This window comes from Canis lupus, chromosome 34, assembly GCF_003254725.2.
Source record: "Canis lupus dingo isolate Sandy chromosome 34, ASM325472v2, whole genome shotgun sequence".
Taxonomy (NCBI): domain Eukaryota; kingdom Metazoa; phylum Chordata; class Mammalia; order Carnivora; family Canidae; genus Canis; species Canis lupus.
In genome coordinates, this window is record NC_064276.1 from 7,634,520 (window position 1) to 7,656,804 (window position 22,285).

The 22,285-nt window shown below is 43.4% G+C and overlaps 1 long non-coding RNA gene across 1 annotated transcript; it reads left to right on the forward strand.

The window, feature by feature from the left end:
• Positions 1-2,446: 2,446 nt before the first annotated feature.
• On the forward strand, positions 2,447-11,715 carry LOC125754330 (uncharacterized). The gene is made up of 3 exons (XR_007408265.1): positions 2,447-2,732; positions 4,935-5,076; positions 8,524-11,715. It is a non-coding gene; the product is annotated as an uncharacterized LOC125754330 (long non-coding RNA).
• The last annotated feature ends 10,570 nt before the right edge of the window (positions 11,716-22,285 follow it).

Genomic DNA, 22,285 nt, shown 5'->3' on the forward strand with positions numbered 1-22,285 from the left:
AGACCCTTATCTCATTATAACAGTTAGTTAATACAAAACAAACCATCAAACAACAACAACAACAACAACAACAACAACAAAAGTCCGTTAGCTTCCAAAGTAGAAACCTATGTGAATAGGGGACATTTAAATTTGCAAAGTGTAATGAAGGATCACAAGTTAAAACTGATTTGGAGGCAGCCCAGGTGGCTCAGCGGTTTAGCGCCACCTTCAGTCCAGGGCCTGATCCTGGAAACCTGGGATCGAGTCCCACATCGGGCTCCCTGCATGGAACCTGCTTCTCCCTCTGCTTGTGTCTGCCTCTCTCTGTATCTCTCTCCCCCCATGTGTGTGTGTGTGTGTGTGTGTGTGTGTGTGATGAATAACTAAATAAAAATCTTTAAAAAAAGCGATTTGGAAAAATCAGGAATGCCAACTGTGGTTCACAGTCTTCCCTGAAATCTCAACTGCTTCGCTTCAGTTCAGCTGCCTGCAGCATTTGCAGGTGGAGCTTCCTTGAAGTGTGAAGGCTTCAGAGCCCCAGCCAACAGTGGCCACCAGTCGTAGCCACTAGTTATCGCTCATAGTGTTTGGGAGGCAGCCTTTCTCTGTGGGTTCTGGAACACCGGGCACTGCTGACTCACTCACCAGTAGAAGGCTGGTGGTCTCCTAGCTGACCATTGTGGGAGAGAACAGCAGGCGCTGGCTACCCTGTTTCCCTACAGGGATAGATGTGGCCTCTGCTATCTCCCACTGACAGAGGCCAGGCGTGGGTGGTGGTCAGACTGGCAAGTGGTGTGCTCTGTATCCCTAATTCACAAGCTGTCCTTGGAAAAATATTTTGACATCATTGCTGACGCTCTAATGCAAGCCTCATCTCAGTGTTTTGCCTTGGCAGGTGACGTTGACCCTTTTTACACATCCCTGGAAAACGGAAGTTATTTGACAAGAGCAGAAAAGGAAGCAGAATATAAATGGTAGGTTTTGATAGATGAAACAGATAAAAGGATATGGTTTGACATTCTTTAAGATGGATTTGATAATAATAGATAAATCTCCAAAGGGGCTCTTAAGAAATTTATACTCCTTAGGAAACCTAAAGACACAACTGGAAGAGATGAGGTCTCGTGAGTCTCTTCCCATGGTTTCCTGAGCATTTAGGCATGTTCCACACACGTGATTGCAGGTGATCTCTGCGTCTAGAAGAGCAGATGCCAAAAATTCAACGTTGAACATGATCATCTAATATTTTTTGTTAAGACCATATCTATTTTTTTTTTTAAAACACCAGTGATGAGTCATTGACCCCACAGTTCTGAAGAACAAATACCATGTCAGGAAAAAGTACATGTTATAGGAGTTCAATTTATGGGAAGTCTGGGGTGTTCAGTGAATCAGAGAAAGGGAAAAAGTGTGAGAAAAGCAAACTGCTATAATGAGAATACAGAATTCACTATAAAAATTCTTTTATCAAGAGTCCAATTCTTAAATGTAGCTTTTTAAAAAATTTTATTTATTTATTCATGAGAGACACAGACAGAAAGGCAGAGACACAGGCAGAGGGAGAAGCAGGTTCCATGCAGGGAGCCCGACGCTGGACTCGATCCTGGGTTCCCAGGATCATGTCCTGGGCTGAAGGTGATGCTAAACCACTGAGCCACCCAGGCTGCCCTTAAATGCAGCTTTTTAAGAAGTGTTGAATCATGCCTCTGGAAATCAGCGAGACAGCATTTTTTTGTTAAGTTCATGAGTGTGTATGTGTGACCTTCTCCCATAAATAACACAAGATCACGGAGACGGTTGCCTTGCCCCCGCTTCTCACGGCCTCTGCTTGCAGCCCTGACAACCACCTCCCGGTGACGTGCTCCCATTCTCAGGCTGGCACTGGGGTCGTTGACACTGTTCTTACAGGTACTAAACTTATTTCCAATATGTTATTCTTCCCTTAATTTTCGCCTCGAATACCCAGGTATTGTGTAATCTCTGCCACATTTTATTTCCACATAAAAATAGTAGGCAAAGTATTCCCAATCTCCCTAATCTGGAATCCGATCAGCATTACTTCATTTCTTACTCAAACCTCTTCACTGCACAGATATTTAAAAGAAGGCAGATCCTACAGCATTCATGGGGTGTTTAAGGCTTTACTGTGATACAGAGCCCATGTATCCCCAGAGATGGTTCCAGTGAAGATGAGAAATGGAGAAGAGCATTTCCTTAGGGCTGGACAGGCTGGACTCTGGGGCCCGGCCTCTGCACTGGAGCCCACGCCCTACACTGCTTCCCGTAACCTGCTGAATACACGGGCAGGTGCAGGTGTCTCGGGTCTCCCAATGACAGACACACGGCAGGTACACCATGGACACATTATTTGCTGTGTTTTCTTTGATCACAGAAGCAAGACGGTCATACCAGGCTTGATCACATCACCTGACATGAATCCATTCCCCAGGTGCCCCAGGCCAGGGTCCTTTCTGGAATGAATGCACTGCACCCGATGACAATGACTCAGGAATGATCTCCATGCACCATCCCGAATGAGAGACTACTGTTCTGCAAGCCCTGCTGCACACCCAGTGCAGAGCCTCAATTCACACTGCTTCTGCATTAGCACTCAGGTCTTTCCTGCTGCAAATCTGAACCAACATTCCCGAGAGACACATTTGCATGCCTTCCTCTTCCCGATCTCATTTGGGTTGTGTGACATTCGGAGGTTCCGTGGCCTTTCTGGTCTTATCTCCCTACGGTTTAAGGTAGGTGCATGCATCACACAATTGTTCTGAGTGTAAAATAGAGAATGTATGAGAGAGGTCTTGTTTAATGTAAACTGTAAGATCATTGCTCTCTTGCTTCCTTTTTTTATCTCACTCAACGTTCTCCATCCAAGACCTCAGACGTGGTTGTGTCAGCCTCAGATGTGGAGAGAGGTGAATGGAGCAGCTCCGTGTCTCTGCATTTTCCTAGTCACTGTGGCGAGTTCTCTCCCGGCCCTTTGGCTCTGGGACTGCTGTTGACAGTGGTCGGCGTGCAGGTTCCCAAGTCTTTCACAAAAGTGAAGACAGAGGTTTGGACAAACACCAGAAAATGGGCTCCACCCAGCCCCTGCCATAAAATGGGAGTCTGGGAAGCAAGCACATCCAGGCAGATACCTGCCACCTTTTCACCCTCACTCAGATGAGAACCCCCCTCCAGATGTGTCCAGAGGGTCTTGAGTGACTAGGAACTGGTCAATCAATCCATCTCTGTCTTCTATGGAAATTTCTGGTATTCCATTAGAAGCTTTTGAAATTCAAGAGAGTAGACAGGAGTATGTCCAGAAGTAACCTTTGACCTCTACTTAGAAAGCGGGGTTCTTGGGTGTCTCATCTCCTTTCTGTAGGTACCTGGCATCCTGGACGGGAGGCACCCATTGCGAGTGTGTACAAGTGTCCTGGCCCCAGGTGTGCTCTCATCCAGGCAGCAAGAGTACTCTTCAGATGCAGTGCCTGCCCTATGGCCAGGCATGTGGGAGTCTCCACAGCTGCGCCGTGAAGAGTGAGATGAAATAGGCCACTGCTGTTCAGTGCCATTTCTATCTCCTACTGCCCAACGCTTGTGTTGTAAAATGGAGCCAGGAAGCCATTCAGGAGGTGGGCCTTGCGCCTGTCCTTACCAGGTGAAACCATGCACCCACTAGACCAAACTCAAATATTCCAGGGTTCCTGCAGGAACACCTGTCACAGTATTGGGCGTTAGCCCCCTGAGAGCCTTAGCAACTAAGTGGGTTCAGCCAGGGTTTGTTTTCTGCCACCAGCACCAGTCAAAATTCCTTGTAAACAACATACACAAGCATTCCCCTTTGTCTTTAAAACCCCCTGACTTTTGCTCCCCAGGAGGATTTAATTCTGAGTTGCTGCCTGAACCTGTGCACCTCGAATTGCAATTCTGAGACCCTTAAGGAAAAGTCTCTTTTATTTCACTCTGAAACTCACAGCCATTCTCCTGGGGCAGAGGCTTCACTCTGTGGTCCTGACCACATGTGGGTGCAGAAATGGAGCACGTTTAAGACATTAGATTATGGACTAGCATAGGTCAGAACCTGGTACAAGTCATAAACTTAGGCTGGTTTTGTGAGGCTCTTGTCGCCGGTACACATGCGTGATGCATGGGTGTGCATGTGACAGTGAGTTGGCTGGGCACTAGCTGGATGTTTCTGGCATCATGTGTCCCAAGATAGCAACCACCTTGCGCAGTGACAGTGAACAAGGGGAGTGGGCTACACAGCATCCCGTCGTAGTGGATCAGGTCCTGAGATTCTGGGCTTAGCCCTCCATACTCTGTGGCCCTGGCTCCCAAGTGCACAGTGGCATTCTTCTCAACATTCTGGAAACTGGGCTCATCCTACAGTGGATTTGTACAGTTTAAGTAGTTCTCTTTTGTTTGTACTCTGGAAAGTCAATAGAATGTTTCAGAATCATTGCCCTCTGAAAATCTACAAAGCCAAGTGTATGCTCCTGGGCATTGAACATTAGGAGATAAAATGAATCCCAACGTGAAATAAATTCTACTTACCCCACAGGGAGAGAAACAGAGTGTCCTGCTCCAGGGATTCAAACCGTATTATCCACTTCAGAGGAGGATGCAGGTGACCACCTATCCCTCTGCCCTGACAAGGAAGTCCAGGGAACTCTAGAGCACTGTTCCAGAAGATCAAGATTCTGAAAATCCAGCTCTCCTCATGCCCCTGTGGCTTATACAGGCCACTTGTTGTTCAGTTCAATTCTATTTCAGCCTCTTCTTTTCTAAATGAGAGAACTCATTCAAGTGACTGGTTTCCTATGGTTGGAAATTTACTTCATGGTTAATGACACAATGGCTAACTTGGTGTATAGTCATTGTTTTCTTGTTTTTTCTTTCTTTTTTTAATATATATATATATATATATATATATATATATATATATATATTTTATTTAGTCAAGAAAGAAAGTCAAGAAAGAGGCAGAAACACAGACGGAGAAGCAAGTTCCATGCAGGGAGCCTGATGCAGAACTCAATCCCAGGACCTCAGTATCACGATCTGAGCCAAAGGCAGATCCTCAACCTCTGAGCCACCCAGGTGCCCCTTATTTTTATTTTCTTAAAGATTTTATTTACTTATGTGAGGGAGAGAGAGAGAGCAAACAGAAGCAGGGGGGAAGGAGCAGAGGGAGAGGGAGAAGCAGATCCCCCACCAAGCAGGGACCCCGAGATCATGATCTGAGCCCAAGTCACTTTACCGACTGAGCCCAAGTCACTTTACCAGGCACTCCTGTTTTATTTTTAAAATTGCTTTAAAGATTGCTTTAGGACCAGTCCTGAGACAGGGAGCTGCTGGATCAAGTTTAAAGTTCTTTATTCATGTTGCCAAGCTAGCTTTGAAAAATGATATGCCGATTATAAATTCTAGCAGGGTGTGATTATACCAGCCTCACAATCAACTCATCAGCATTATTTATTTGGCTAATTTGAAAAGCATAACATATTGCAACACAGCTTTCTTCTGCACATTGATTGTTCCTTGGTTTGGCGTATTTCACATATGTGGCTTTACTCGCTGTACTGGTGTGTACTCGAGGCCCTCGGGCTATAGGATTGAGCAGAGTAGATATAACTTTCACCTCTGGGTCAGTCTCGGTCCCTGGAAAGCCGAAGTGAGGATGAATCTGGAAGTCAAAGGGTGTGCAGGGGGATGCCTATGAGGGACAGTGGGAGAAGGGAGCAGGAGGGGAGACGGGAGGACCAGGCAGAAGGAGCCTTGGACGGCTGGCAGCCAGGAGGGGGTCCCAGAGCAAAGGGTGATCTTAAGGAGAGACCTGTTGTGTCAGGGTAGGGTGTCCCCTCCAGCACTCCTCCATTTGTCACCGTGTAACAACTGCAGCCTGGGGGAGGAGGAGGCGTGAAGGAGGCACTGGGAGGATGGCTGTCTGCTGCCTGCAGCAGAGAGAAGAGGGAAGTGCCTCCCTGGCAGCCACTCCTCATGGAGAGTTAATGCTCAAGGGACTTTGACTTTTATAGGAACTCAATAAATACATATTAATTAGCTGGGTTACTTACTGGAATCTGATGGTTTCAGAAGAATTGCATGGGTTTTTATATTGCATGGAATTTTCAGGAAGTATTTTATATGCATGTTTGCAAATCTGATTATGGATATTTGGTTTTGTGCTTTGAAAACTTGAAAATATTTTCTGATATGTAAAGCATACAGGCATATCTCCTGGGTCATGTGTAATTATGCCTTTTACAAAACTTACAAGGGCAATCCATGGATACATTTTCTTTTCTTGAATAATAATTACAATGTCATAGCTGACACTATAGTCCCCTTTAAAGACCACTCAGAGTGCTACCTCCTTCTCTCTCTGCCAATATTATTACTATATGGTTGATAAACGTCCAGCTTTTTTTCTGTGTATTGAGGCACATGTACACATATAAAAATATACAGTATTATTTGTGAGCTCCCATGGGTGGCATAGTTTCTTTGACCATTTGTCTATTGATGGGAATTTGGAACATTCCCAATCTTTCAGGAATAAAAACATTGTCCCAAAGCAACCCTGTCTTGACATCTCTCCCTAACCCCACCACCCCCTTTATTTTACTTAGAGTCCTCACCACTACCCGACCTTATAGCACGTATGTATCAGTTTACTCCATTACTGCCTGTCTTCACCCATTTGAACGCAAGCCCCCACACCGGCGGAGGGTTGAGTGGTTTGAATGGAGAAAAAAAACGATGGCCCTGCTGGCAGCCCGACTGGGATGTTTCTATCTGGACCATAAATAATGCTCAGGATGGCTACCCCATAACCCCGTTGGAAGGACACAGTTCAGTCAACCCTGCAGCCCCCAAAATGACCAAAGTTTGCTGTCATCCTGTCTGACCTTTCTGCCTGCCGTGAGCCAAGGCTGCTCTTATCAATGTCAACTCAGCTCTGCTTTAGTCCTCCTGGCTTGGAGATAAAAATAATTAAGATCCAAATCACTCAATTGCCTTTGTTTCACAAGAGCATCTGGCCCTAGCTTGCTTCCTCACCAGTCCAAGCCCAGACCCATAAGGGACCTGGACCCTCTGCTCTGCTCACTGCATTTAAGGGGTGCCTTTCCCCTTGGTGCGGAGGCAGAAAAGCAGGCGGTGTTAGCACAGGTTTCCAGCGACTAGCAACATCCCAGGACCCAGGATGGTTCTGGGGACATGCTTGGCACTTTGCAAATATTCTTTGAATGGATAAGTGTATACACATCAGGATGTTTAAAACTCCTGGACCACAGGTCAGAGGGGTTTTACACTATGGGAAATATTTCCAAATTACTCTCCGAGGTGGCTATGAAGACTCAAGTGTTTATGAATAGCAATTTCCCTTCACATCCACTGACCCACATTATTATTAGATTTTCTAGATTGTCCAATCTAATGGGAACAAATCAATCTTGTTTTGTTTACTTTTCCCCAGTGAGAATCACCTGACGGGTAGTTTTTGATCACTTGCATTTCTGCTTATTGGAATTGTCAGTTCATATGCTTTCTTGTTTTTCCCATTGTGTTCCTTCTCTTTTTCTTATGTGTCTGTTGTAATCCCATTTTGTGACCCTCTGGACTGTACATCTGTTGCAAATATGACTCAATGTGTCACGTGACTTTTATTCATCATTTTTTGCTGTGTTCATTTATTTAAACAAATTTAGCTCTGATGGAGGCTGGGTTTCCAGAGATAAGAATTCCTGTGCTTGGTTTCTTCAGAAAGTGCTCCCCAGGGAGAGGGGGACCCGGTGAGGAATGTGTGTGACTTCGGATGAGGCCCGCTCCTGCAGATCCCTCCCTGCAGAGAGCGTCATCAACCCCCCAGGCACCTGCCTGCCCTGGAGTGAGGGGGCTGTGTGCTCACGGTTCTGCCAGCCAAAGTCAGGACAGAGCAAGTGCCCGCACTTGTGCCGTAGCCTGTGTGTGCTGGTGCTGCTATCTGGGAGCCCAGGGACGATGGACAGGATTCAAGGGCATCCAGGCAATTTCTATTTTGGTGAAGTTTGCTAGGTGAGACTTTTCCTGGCAGATCTGATCATTTATTCCAATAACAGCTCTGAGTCACCCTTTGCCTCTTGCTGCTACATTTGTTTATTGTCTGTCTGCTTAGCCCTTGCACTTCAAATTCTGACAAATATCAGTACGCCCTGCTGTCCTCTTATTAGCTTTCACGGGTGCGTGGTCCTGTTTGGCCCTCAGGTCAGTGTGAGGCTCTGCCTGCTTCCCCTCAGAACCTGGCTGCACTTCTCCCTGATGGAAGAGAGCTTACAGAAAGTTCTGGAACAATAAGAAGGCTGAAATGCTGCCAATCTTCCATTTTTTTCAAGGACAATATTTTAAAATTGCTTCTGTCCAAATCAAATGCATTAATTTTTCTGTGACATGGCTGAAATGGATTTTTACTTATTTGATATACTTTGCGCACATGTTTAATTTAATATGAAATAAACCAATACACCCATTTAAAATATTAATTTTTCCCTTTCTCTATTGTCCCAGAACAATTTTATGTAAGGTCTTCACATTGAAGCACTGTCTCCAGCATCACAAGAAATATGGCCTGTGTCATCAGAAACAGATTTCCAGAACACATTGTATCAGTTCTATTTAAAGGCTCTGAGACAGCCTTTCAGAATTCACTTGGTTGTTGACATACTTCCATTTCACAAATAAGGAAACCAACTTCTGCAGAGCGGCGAGGCTTCTCCAGATGCAGGTGTAACTCGAGGACTTGCTTCCAATTCTGGTCCCTGTGACTCCACAGCCACATTCACAGCCACCCAGGTAACAACTCCCTATGTCTTAGTCTTCTTTCTGTCAAAACACTCTTTGATTGTGTCTTCCTGATGAATCTGGAAACGCTTCCCTAATGTTGCATGAAAAATCATACCCAAACTAAGTGGAATCCATCTTTTAATCTGCTAAAAACTGACATCATCATATTTAGCTTTCGTACCTAGAAAGTGGGATGTCGATCTCTGTATTCAAGGCTTTTATATTCCCCAATAAACTTTGGTCACTTGTTGTATAAAGGTCATGTATCCTTTCTTAAATTTGTTTCTGAATATTTTATGTTTTACTTTCTATTGTAAATAGAGATTCCTTATAAATGATTCATTCGAGGTTTCTGATGGTATGGAAGAGTGTAATTGATTCTAGGTATATTTATTTTATATCCTGCTAAACCATAAAATTTTTATTAGGTCTAAAGTTTCCTAACAGAAATATGTAAACTATCCAAGGGTGTGATTATATTTATCATGATACTTTTTTAATCTCAAATTTTTAATCTTATATTTGTTTCTTGCAGCCACAGGAACATAAAGCAGAAAAATACAATAAGATCTACTGCAGCCCATTCTAGAGCCTGAATCATGTCCAGGGATTAAGGGATGTCACAGGTATCTCACAACAGGGATGGGAGTTCAGGCCTCATGAGAATCAGAATCCGAACCCCAGTGTGATAGGAAGGAACATGTCCCCCAAAGATATCCAGGTCCTAATACCCGAAATCTGAGAAGGTTACCTTACATGGAAAAAGCTTCTTTGTAGATGTGCTTCAGTTAGGGATATTGAAATAGGGGGATTATTCTGCATTATCCTGCTGGGCCCTAAATATAATTGGAGGCATACATAGGGGCCAAGGGCTGGCCATTCAAAATGTGTTGCTTTGGCATGTTGATTATTTTAAATAAAAGTTACTTAAGAAACAGCCAGTACAAGGACACTCAGGCCCTCTTCTGTCCCCCTGAGAGCAGGAAGTAAATCTCCCAGGCAAAATGCACCCTATCTGCACAAAAAATTAAAAACACATGCTTATCACAACAAATAGGAATTTCTAAGCCAAGAAACCTATAGCAATAAACCCTGTTAGTTTTTTCCTAATCTGCTACCTCTGCCCAAATTCTGCTTAGAATTCCTTACTAAAGCACCCAAACACCTGTTTTCTTTATCCTGTTAATTCCTCACCTAGTTATTATCTATTTGTCTAAGCAATATAAAAACTGCCTGCCTTGGCCATTTCTTTAGGTCTCAATTTCATTATTAGACCTCCGTGGAACATAATAAAACTTTGGAGTTTTTTTTTTTTTTTCCTGTTAACCTAACTCATGTGAATGTCCTTCTTCATTCGCCTGGAAGACTTTGAAGGGTAGAGGAAGAATTTTTTCCTTCCCTGCAGATAAAGAAGAGGGTTGAAGGGAGCATTCTATGAACAGAAGAGAGGAGAGCCAGATAACGGAAGCAGTAGGAAAGAGAGTTAAGTGTGCTGTCGGCCACGAAGATGAAGGTAGAGGAGGGCCAGGAGCCAGGCAATGTAGGGAAAGCGTCTCCAGAGGTGGGAATAGACAGGAAACTAGATTATCCCCTAGAGCCTCCAGACAGCACACACCAGGCTGACACCTGGGGTTCCCCCATAAAACCCATTTTGAATTTGTGACTTCCAGAACTACAAAAGAATGAATCTGTTACCAAGTCTTTCATAACTTGTCACAGCTGCCACAGAAAGCTAACACACAGAGGACCAAGGTCCCTGCAGCTTTTCCTTGGGGCTTCCCTCAGGCTGCTCTGCTGCCCACTGAGCCTGCTGTCCATCCTCATGCAGCCCCCTGTGTGGATTTGCTTGCCAAAATTCTTCATTTACCTCTTTCCATCTCTTCAGCTTCTGGCCCTCTTATTAATTCAGCCATGAGCACTAAAGATATTAACTCAAATTTATGAGACAAGAATTTCTTCTCACTCATTTTTAAGGCCAGGCCTTAGGCCTCAGTAGTAGGTCGACTGGCATCTTCGCTGCCTTGGGTTGGGTCCAAAGCCAAAACTGGCCACTGTGACTCCTTGGACCAGGACTATCCACAAAACTCATTTCCTATTTTGGAAGGAACTATGAGAGGAAAATCTACATCATCTTTAGACTGGTCATTTTTTATGTTTTAGGTGCTAAGGAATTGTCCAAAACTTCCCCCAAATATTAAATAAGATTCGGAGAAAAAAAAAAAAAAGATTCGGAGAGAGAATTTACAAACAACTGACTTAAACTGGCTTAAGTAAAACTGGGAATTTCCTCCCTGGGTGAATTCAAGGACACCTGAGAGCCGAGGACAGTGGTGAGATGTGTGAGCAATCCAGGAGGCCCTTCTGCTTCTTCCTGACGTCATGTCCTCATTAACACAGTTCTTCAAGTGGCCAGGTAACGTCATCTCCAAAAGCCTCCTAGTTTAAACCTTTCAAATTCAGCCACAGAAGAAGGATCCACCTCCTGGCAGGTATCAACTCCCAGATTTAAAAGAAAGAAGAGCAGGAGAAGGACAAGGATGAGGAGAGGAAGAGAAAGACAATGGTCAGAAGGCTGGGGTCAAGGAGGAGCACAGGCAGCTATAGAGAACATTCATGGGGGAAGGTGCAGGCATGTGTGGGGGAAGGAGAATACAGGAAGTTTCTAGTTATATTAGGATTCCTAATATATGTCTGTAGTAATTCTAATAGTAACAACAGTCATAATATTAGCAAACACTTACATAAAGGTGACAATAATTATTATTGCTGGTTAAATGAGGAGGGGATTGGGCCTCAGGTTATTTAGCCATCCCAACATCAACTTGTTTGCTTTTGGTGAAGTCGGAATTTGAATCCAGGCCATCTGGTTCCTGAGCATATGCTCTTAACTCTACACCAAGAGCCACTCTCTGTTAGGCCAGCCACAGATTCCTCTCTTCCTATATTAAGTGGTATAATTTTAAATAAGTATTAAAAGATTTCCAATGTCTCTTCAACAGATACTGGAGTTTTTTATGGGATCTATTTTGGGGGTGTATCAGGGTTCTCTATGAGAAACAGAACTAACAGGATTTACAGATATAGATACGTTATATACACATATATATATGTTACCTATATAACACATATTATATATAATGGCATACCACATATTATGTCTATATCTCTCTATATAAAATAAGAAATTGACTCACATAACATGGAGGCTGAGAAGTCCCATGAATGATTACCTTCTAAGAATTGATTCAATCAAGGGAAATAATAGTTCTACAGGTTGGAATTTGGCCCCTTTTTGGAGATAGACATTGACCTTGTGTCTTCATAAAGCATCTCCAGACATTTCTCTTAATGGAGAGGAGAGCTCAGAGCCTCTGGGCACATAGGTAGGTCAGGAGAAAAAGCTAGGAAAGTAAAACAGCTTAGCTATGTGGCATTATTTAACAAAGGGGCAGCACCTTGATGGGCAAGCTTATTTGAGTCTTAAAATAACATAGCAAAATTTCTAAAAGATCCATCTGTCACACCGTGGATTACAAATCACAAGTGATTTTCCTTGCTACAGATGAAGACAGAGCTGAGAGGCTAAGTACCGTGTGGAGACACATAGGTCACAGCAGGCTGGTGTTGCCCCTCCCCGAGGACCAGGAGGACACAGCTAAGGAAAAAGGCTGTGGGATGGAGAAGGGTCCCTATTCGTGAGGAAGAGGGAGCCGCCCGCTGACAAAACCGAGAAACCTACTCCTCAGCATCTCAGCCACAGACCCTAGAACACAGATATTGTGAGAAGCAGGAGGTGGTGATGGACAGCCTTTCCTCATCTCCCCGTTAGAGCTCCTATGTCCACTCTCACAGATCCTTCAGGACCACACATATGGGGTGCTGAAAACATGAACACATATGGGGCCTCCCAGCTGGGGAGGTAGTTCAAGCGGGACTCAGGGCAAGCTTCCTGAAGTACTGGTCCTGCTGGGTCCCCTCTGGAACCCAGAGCAGGACCTTCCACTGTCATCCCAGTAAAGTGCCCAGGATTGGGCATCCTAACCCTCTCTGCTCAGAAGCGCCACATTTTACCAGAAGTCTCCACAAAGAAGAGGGAGCCCAGCAGCAAGACACTAGCAGCCTGTGTGCCGTCAGTGACGGTTCTTCCCAGAAGGGATGTGTGGAGGAGGAAGGGGCTGCACCAAAGTTCTGTGCACTGAATGTCTGCGTCCTTCCCAGAATTCATATGCTAAATCCTAGCCCCTAAGGTGATGGTATCAGAGGTGGAGGCTTTGGGGAGTAATGGGGTCATGAGGGGGATGGGTCCCTGCTCTTAGAAACGAGACCCTAGAGAGCTCCCTTGCCCCTCCTGCCATCTGAGGACACAGAGAAGGCGCCCTCTGAGGTAGGAAGGGAGTTCTCAGCAGATACCACCTCTGCCAGTGCCTTGGTTCTGGACTTCCCAGGCTCTAGAACTAGGGGGAAGTAGGTTTCTGCCATTTATAAGCCACCCCAGCCCATGGCAACTTTGGATAGCAGCAGGAACGGACCGAGACATAGAGGCATCAGCCCACTTTTCTTTGTGAAGGCACGTCAGGCTCTGGAAAGTGTCCCCCTGCCCTTTCTTCCCTCTTACTGTCAGATTCAGTTGTATTAGCATCCTTTGTCTCTTCTCCTCTACCTCTCCAGAAACCAGACTTCCAGAACCTTCAGACAGTGGGGTAAAGCCAAAGCCTCTCTGTTTTCCCACTCATGACAGTTTTGTCTGACTGCAAAGACCACGGTGGCTCCCCAAACAGGAACTCACCAGCCGCTCGCTGACTTGGGGCCCTGTGGAGTCCTGTTCCTTTTTCTTTTCTAGAATATTCACGTGGGAGGGCAAGTGAAGGGAAGAAGGTAAAAGCAGAAAGGGCGGGAAATTTTAGTTGTTGCCTTTAAATCCTGAGGCCCCACTTCCTCTCAGCACCACTTTGCAGGTTTGCGGCTCTCACATCTAATTTTGACACGTGTGGAACTACAATAATCCAAACACAGGTTTACAAGCTCTGTATAAGTTACGTGTTTTACATTTCCCTCACTGAGGAAGCTTATTTCTGGAATCGTCAAAATGCATCCTAAGCTTTTTTTTTTTTTTTTTTTTTTTTCTTTTTTCACGTTCCCAGACAGCCACAGAAGGGAGACGCATCTGACTGACCCACTGGCTCCCATGGTGGGGGCCCCGTCTCTCAGGGTCGTTCCTGGTGTAATGCTATCAAGTGTGTCACAGCTGATACTAGACTTGAATGATGACGCTCTGGCCAGTGTCCAATCATAGATGAGGGTGGACAGTACAATATTAGCCCATTCTGCGGCTTACTGCTGTAATGACCCCGAGGGCTTAGTGAGAGCAGAATCTGAAGAATACAGCAAGGGGGTGAATCTGAGATGCTGATGTGACCGTTGCTGGTGGGAGAGTGTAAAGGCCCCCAGGCCGGGAAGGAGGAGCTCAGGGGGGGCAGGGAGAGATGGGCGTGCTCTCCTGATGAAAGCACCCCACCCGGGCCAGCATAAGCTGCTATCTTTCCAAAAAAGCCTAGATCACATTTCAGGATGCGCCATCCAGGGCCAGGTTTGTTCCCCCAGTGGAAAGGAAGGGGTCCTGGGGGCCCTGGCTTCCCGCGGGAGTGAGCAGGGGAGGGCCCTGCTCCATGTGTCTATCATGTGCAGCCAGGAGCACTGATGCTCCCTGGGACCAGAGCACCCGTGAGCTCTTCTCCATCCATCGTTCATGCCCCCAGCATCCGCCCACATCTCGGCGACCCCAACCCCCAACCCCACCCTGTGGAATCAGGGTGAAGCCATCACACGATTCACTTATGAGGGGATGCGCTCCAATGAATGCATGGAACACTGGACTGAAAATAACTCGCTTTCAAGTCGTAGCCACGAGTGTAGGAGAAACACAGGACATCCTTAGGAAGAATAAACCTTCATCCCCAAGCCCTCAAGCACACCTTGTGCTGGGAGTGTGGGGTCAGGCCCCGGTTCAGACCCCACGTAAGACATAGTCGTGCCTCCACGGCCTCTGCGCTGTGTTCTGTGTGCTTTACGTTTCCAGGTGATTCTGTTTATCCGATTTTGGAGATGGGGTAACCATTTCTGGAAGCTCCAGATCCTAAGTGAAATGCTGCATATTTAAGGAATGCTGTTGGGATAAAAGCCGTGCAATTAAGAAGCGTGCTGTCTGTTCTGAGCTATACAGCTCACGTGGCAGGTACCTATCACGCGGACGGGGTGGCGGAGCACAGCGCATGCGCTCACCCCCACCCGCTCTCCTTTGGGCCGCAGCCTGGGCTCAGCCGCAGATCTGGGCAGCTTCCTTAACCTGTCAGCTTGCTCATCCGCTCTTAAAGTGATGGATGGGGAAAATTCTGCCTATGCTAAATAAGACCTCTTTGCCATTACTAATAATATCACAGTGATTCAGAACATGAAGCCATTAGAACAGTAATAAAAAGAGAGACTGTCATTATTTCAACCACAGAGCAGAAAACGAGGGTATCTTCCATAATTATGGACATTTGCAGCTGTGGGGTTCCAGCTAGGAGGGGAGAGCCGAGAAGACCGCCCTGCAGGACTCTGGTGTGGGACCCGGCAGGCCACCGCGACCGCCAGGGGTGAGGGCACTGTTTGGTCCTGAGAAATAAGTATGGGTTTGGTCCTCCCTCGACTGCTCTCCTGGGCCTCTCTGGGAAGGAGGGCACTTCATATCTACCTTTCTACTCCATTTCTATTCATCAGACCACCTGTGCTGTGGCTCTGCTTCCATGGACCTCTACAAACCCTGAGTCCTACAAAACATCCCTTTATATTTGCAATTTGGATGACTAGCAGCCATGATCAAATCTGATTATCAAGGCTCTGTTTACATTTCTATTATCAAGGTGCAGTTTGATTCAGGAGAAAGGTCCTCTTTTCATTTAATCCACTGGTGGCCTTTGTGTAGTGTTTTGACTTAAGAGTATTGTTTAACATGAGAGACTTTTAACTCTGGGAAATGAACAAAGGGTAGTAGAAGGGGAGGTGGGCAAGGGGATGGGGTAACTGGGTGACAGGCACTGAGAAGGACACTTGATGGGATGAGCACTGGGTGTTACACTATATGTTGGCAAATCAAACTTCAATAAAAAAATAAAAAATAAAATAAAAAATAAAGATACATGGAAAAACACTTAAAAAAAAAGAAAGACATTGGAACACTTACTATATTATTGCCCCCAAATAAAAATATTCATGTGAATTACATCAAAAAGAGTATTGTTTAAAAGACAGCTTTACATTAAACTACTCAGCTGATAAGAGACTAACTTTTTTTCTTTTCATTTAAACATTAAAGGAAGAATTAACACTAATTCTTTGCAAACTCTTCCAAAAACTAGAACATGGAGTACTTCCAAACTCATTTGCCAAGGCTAGTAATACCTCAATACCAAAATCAAATAAAGGGGATGTTACAATGAAAGAAGCATAGACCAATATTTCTTATGAATGTAGACATAAAATTCCTCAATGAAACACTGTCAAACTCTATCCACCAATACTAGAGACCAGACATGCTGATCAGTGGGATTTCACCTAAAATTGTGAGGTTGGTTTAAAAACTGAAAGTCAGTTAATAGAATAAAGACAAGACCCACATGACTGTTTCATACAGAGAGAAAAATCAAGTGATAAAATTCAACAACTCTTCATGATAAAAAACATTCAAAAACAAAGCACTGAAGGGAAGTCTTCACCTGATAAAGGACATCTATGAAAACCTCATATAACATCACACTTAACAACAAAGCACAAAATGCTTTCCCCTAAAACCAGGACATGCCACACATCTCTAACCGCACTACTTCTGTCCAGCACTGTACTGGGGAAACAAGCCTGGGAAGTTATATAAGAAAATTGTATATAATGCATGCAAATTAAACAGGAAAAAAATAAGATGGTTTCCCCTTGAAGATGATATAATCTTGTATATACAATATCTGAAGGAATCCAAAAATTATTGGAATAAAAACATTCAGCAAGGTTGCAGGTTACATACTCAATACACAAGAATCAATTTTATTTATGTAAACTGTAAATAAAAAAATCTGAACACAAAATCAGGAAAAATAATTCCATTTACACTAGCATTAGAAAGAATAAAATACTTAGGAAAATTTTAGGAAAAGTAGAGCAAAACTTACACTCTGTATACTATAAAATACTTTTGAAAGAAATGAAAGTAGACTTAAATAAATGGAAAGATAGTCCATGTTCATGGATCCCATTTAATATTATTAAGATGGCACTACTTCCCATATTGATCCATAGATTCAACAAACACAAAACCCCTATTAGGATCTCAGCTGACTTATTTTTTTTTTCAGAAACTTATGAGCTGATCCTAAAATTCATGTGGAAATTCAAGGCACCCAGGATTTCCAAACCAATCTTGAAAAGAACATCTCCCAATTTCAAAACTTAATACACAGCAAAAATAATGAAGATTGTGTGGTACTGGCATAATGACCAACTTATAGATCAATGAAATTGAATTGAGTTAAATATTAAACCTTAATGTTTTTTATCAATTGCCTTCATACAAGGGTAGCAGTACAACTTAATGGAGGAAAAAAATCATCTCCAGCAAATGGTTCTAGACAATGGACCTCCATACACAAAAGAATGAATTTGGATTATATATATATATATATATATATATATATATATATATATACCACCCATAAACAAAAATTAACTCAAATTGAATCAAAGCTTTTAATATAAAAGCTAAAGCTACAAAACCCTTAGAATAAGCAGAACCTTGGGTTAGAAATCACAGCAAGAGCAGAAGCAACAGAAGAAAGTTGAGATAAATTGAACCTCGCCAAAATTTAGAAATTTTGTGCCTCAAAAGATATTTATCAATAAAGTGAAAAAAAAAAGAACTGGAATGGAAGAAATTTTTTGCAATTCATATTCTGATAAGGGATTTGTATCCATAGCACATAAAAACAGAACTCAAAATAAAAAGACAACCTGCTGTAAAAAAATGGACAAGATACACAAATAGAAGTTTCTCCTAAAAGATACACAAATGACCAATAAGCACACAAAAAAAATGCTCAACATCATTGCCATCAGAGAAGTGCAAATAAAAGCCGCATTGAGATATCACTTTACACCCAAGAATGGCTAGAATCAACAAGTCAGATGATAATGTGCAAGTGAGGACGGGGAGAATGTGGAACCCTCCCACATTGCCATTGGGAAGGTACAGTGGGGCGACCCCTTTGGAAGACAGCCTGGCAGATTCCTAAAATGCCACTGATAGATACAGACCTAATCAAAATGAAATTATGTGTCCACCCAGAATCTTGTACACCAATGTTCAGCAGCATTATTAATAATAACCAAAAAGTGAAAACAAACTGAATGTCCATCAACTGATGAACTGATAAATCAAATATGGTACATCCAGACAGTAGAATATTACCCAGCAATAAAATAAGAGCTGATACATTCCTCAACAGGAATGATCCTTCAAAAGATGCTGAATGAAAGAAGCTAATTTTAAAAGGCCACATATTTTGTGATTCCACTTCTGCAAAATTTCTGGAATTTATCATGATAAAAAGCAGATTCGCAGTTATCCATAGTGGGTTAGGGGAGGTTGGGGGTGAGAAGTCACTGGCATTGCATATGGTGCTTCTTTTGGGAGAATAGAAATGTTCTAAAATTGCTGGTCACATGAGTCAGAATATACTAAATACTCTTGAACTGCACACTTTATTTTTAAATTTTTATTGAGATATAATTGACATTTTATTAGTTTCATAATGGTTTGCAATATGATCACCATGGTAAGTCTATTGAATATACATCACCATAAATCATTACAAAAATTTTTTTCTTGTGATGAGAACTTTTTTTTTAATTCCAGTATAGTTAAGATATATTATTATATTGGCTTCAAGTGTACAATATAATAAGTCAGCAATTCTATGCATCACCCGGTGCTCATCACAGCAGGTGCAATCCTTCATCCCCATCACACATCTCACCCACCCCACCCACCTCCCTTCTGGGGACCATCACTTTTTTCTCTAGAGTTAGGAATCTGTGTTTTGATTTGTCTCTTTTTTTCTTTGTTCTCTTTCTTAAATTCCACATGTAAGTGAAATGGTATTTGTCTTTCTCTGACTGGCTTATTTCATTTAGCATAATGCTTTCTAAATCCAGTGATGAGAGAGTATAAGAACTACTCTCTTTAGCTTCTTTTAAATATGCATTACAGTATTATTAATTATAGTTGCCTATGCTGTACATTATATACCCTTTGACTTATTTTATAATTGGAAGTTTATATCTTTATATTTTTATACCTATATATTTATAACTGGAACTTTATAATATTTCATTGTATATCATATATCCATCGTGTGTGTGTGTGTGTGTGTGTGTGTGTGTATTCTGTTTTTCCATTCATCCATTGATGAACACTTAGGTCTTTTCCATGTGTTGGTTATCGTGAATAATGCTGCTATGACCATGAGGGTGCAGATATTTTGTCGAATTAGTGTTTTCTTCAGATAAATACCCATAAGTAGGATTGCTGAATGATGTAGTAATTCCATTTTTAATTTTTGGAGGGACTTCCATACTGTTTTCCACAGAGGCTCCACCGGTTTGCATTCCCACCAAAGGTGCATGAGGGTCTTTTTCTCTGGGTCTTTGCCAATACCAGTCATCTCTTGTCCTTTGTAAAGGCCATTCTCACGGGTGGGAGGGGACACCTTGTTGTGGTCAATTACACATTTTAAATGGGCGAAGTGTAGGGTGTGTGAGCTGTAGCTCAGTCAAGCTGTTATTAAAAAATAGACAAAATCTCTGGGAATCATACCATCTTTCAATCCTTCACCTCATGTTCTATTGCCCTTTTATCTCTTCTTCTTCCTCCAAACTAAGTGTCAACTGTAACCCATTTATTCGAGGACTTAAATCCCATCATACAACTCTCAGAAATGATTAACTAACCACGGTTTATGGGGCTACACCTTTCCAGAGTAGTTACATTTTAAGAGTTGTTTGTTTGTTGAAGAAATAGAAAGCTCAACAAACCAGTTTCTGTGTATTTAATGGTAAAAGGCCAGCTGCTGCCAGAGCAATTAGAAGGGAATGGGAAGTAAAAAAAAGAGGACTCCTCCATTCACATCCTCGATTTGTAAGGTCAGCTCAATCCCAGAACAAAATAAAATGTTTGAAAGCTGAAACCACTAATGCTGGTATGATTTCTGAACACAGGTCTCTAAGTCTTTGCAGCTTCATTCATTTACTTAGCTCATTATTGTCACCCATCATTTGCTCCCGGTGAGTACTCCTTGCACTGGTGGGCATGCCTCTGTTCTAGAATGTTGGGGAGCCAGTGGCCGGGGCATGTCCCTCAGGCTGTCATCTCCTGGGCCCTGGCTGAGGCTGGGATGAGGTAAGATGAAGGAAACACAGTGATGGCTGGATCCTTTCTCATCTCCACAAGCAGAGCAAGTGACAAAGACAACAAGAAACAAAGATGCACCTTTTCTAAAAAAAAGAAAGAAAGAAAGAAAGAAAGAAAGAAAGAAAGAAAGAAAGAGAAAGAAAGAAAGAAAGAAAGAAAGAAAGAAAGAAAGAAAGAGAAAGAAAGAAAGAAAGAAAGAAAGAAAGAGAAAGAAAGAAAGAAAGAAAGAAAGAAAGAAAGAAAGAAAGAAAGAAAGAAAGAAAGAAAGAAAAAGAAAGAAAGGAAGGAAGGAAGGAAGGAAGGAAGGAAGGAAGGAAGGAAGGAAGGAAGGAAGGAAGGAAGGAAGAAAAAGATGCACCTTTCCTTGATGCCTAATGAGTAGTCGGGGAAGAAGAGCTTGTTCATATCTATCATATTTCCTTCGTATCTATCTATCTATCTATCTATCTATCTATCTATCTATCTATCGTATGACCATCACCCGGTGACCCGGTTCCCCCCCTTCCCTCCAGTGACCCTCACTTTGTTCCCTAGAGTCAGGAGTCTCTCATGGTTTGTCTCCCTCTCTGATTTTTTCCCTCCTTCCAAAAGGTTTGCCTCCTTCCCTCATGATCCTCTGCACTATTTGTTGCATTCTACATTTGAGTGAAACCACATGATAACTTTCTCCGATTAACTCATTTCACTCAGCATCATATCCTCCAGTTCCACCCACATCGATGTAAATGGTAGGTGTGCATCCTTTCTGATAAAAAGCATCAGAGAACTGCAGCCCGGGATTGGGCTCCCACATGCGATTGGGGGAAGGCCTGGGACTTAGGGAATGGTGGTCTTTCCATCTTCTCTGAACGTGCTGGTCTTTGCTGACGACTATTCCTGAATGCAGAATGGCTGGGATGTCTCACAGAGGAAAACAAAATAAAATGAAACACGACATTGAATGTTTAGATGTTTATAGAGGCTTAGCAGCCAGAAGTTTCCCCAGGTGGCTAGATAGTCATTACAAATAGAGCTTAGAAATGCCTGCCAGCCCCTCTGGTGAAGGCCGTCACTGCAGGTGCCGAGGCATCAGCATTGTTTGAGAAACCTCGTTTTCTGTCTTGGTGATGATGGAGGATGTGGCTTGTGAGATATTTACTTGGCAGAGCAAGATTTTATTTTTATATACTATGTGTAGCATAGGGACATGTAAACACAGCTTTACGGGGGAGAGTTTTGGGAGCATTAGGCCTGCTAAAAGTGGCGTGTTCTCATTTTTCCAATGGAGAAAATAGACATTGGATTTACACTTGTGTCTCTAGTGTGGCCGCAGTGCAGAACTGCCCTGAGTCCTTTGCACTGTGGTATCCTCTCAAGCGCCCGTCTTGACAAAGCCCCATACACACTGGTGGCTTTTAAACAACAGACATTGACTTCTCACAGTTCTAGAAGCCGCAAGTCCAAGATCAATTTGCCAGCAGATCCAGTCACTGCTGGGGACTCCCTTCCCTGTTCACAGCTGTCCCCTTGCTCTGTCCTCAGAAGAAGCAGGGAGAGAGCTCTCTGGCACCTCACTTCTTTTCCTTTCCTTTCCTTTCCTTTCCTTTCCTTTCCTTTCCTTTCCTTTCCTTTCCTTTCCTTTCCTTTTTTTTTTTAAGATGTTATTTATTTGTTTATGAGAGACACAGAGAGAGATAGAGAGAGGCAGTGACATAGGCAGAGGGAGAAGCAGGCTTCCTGTAGGGATCCGAATGTGGGACTTGATCCCAGGACCCCAGAATCACGACCTGAGCTGAAGGCAGATGCTCAACCACTGAGCCACCCAGGTGCCCCTCTGGGGCCTCTATTCTCAGGTCCCATTTGTGAGGGCTCCACCCTCATGATCTAAGCACCCCAAAGGTGCCACCTCCATCTCATAGGAGATTAGGTTTCATCATATGAATTTGGGAAGATAAGGACTTTCAGGGTACAGCACACCCTTACCTCTACTTCCCATAAGTGGGGTTTCTGTCT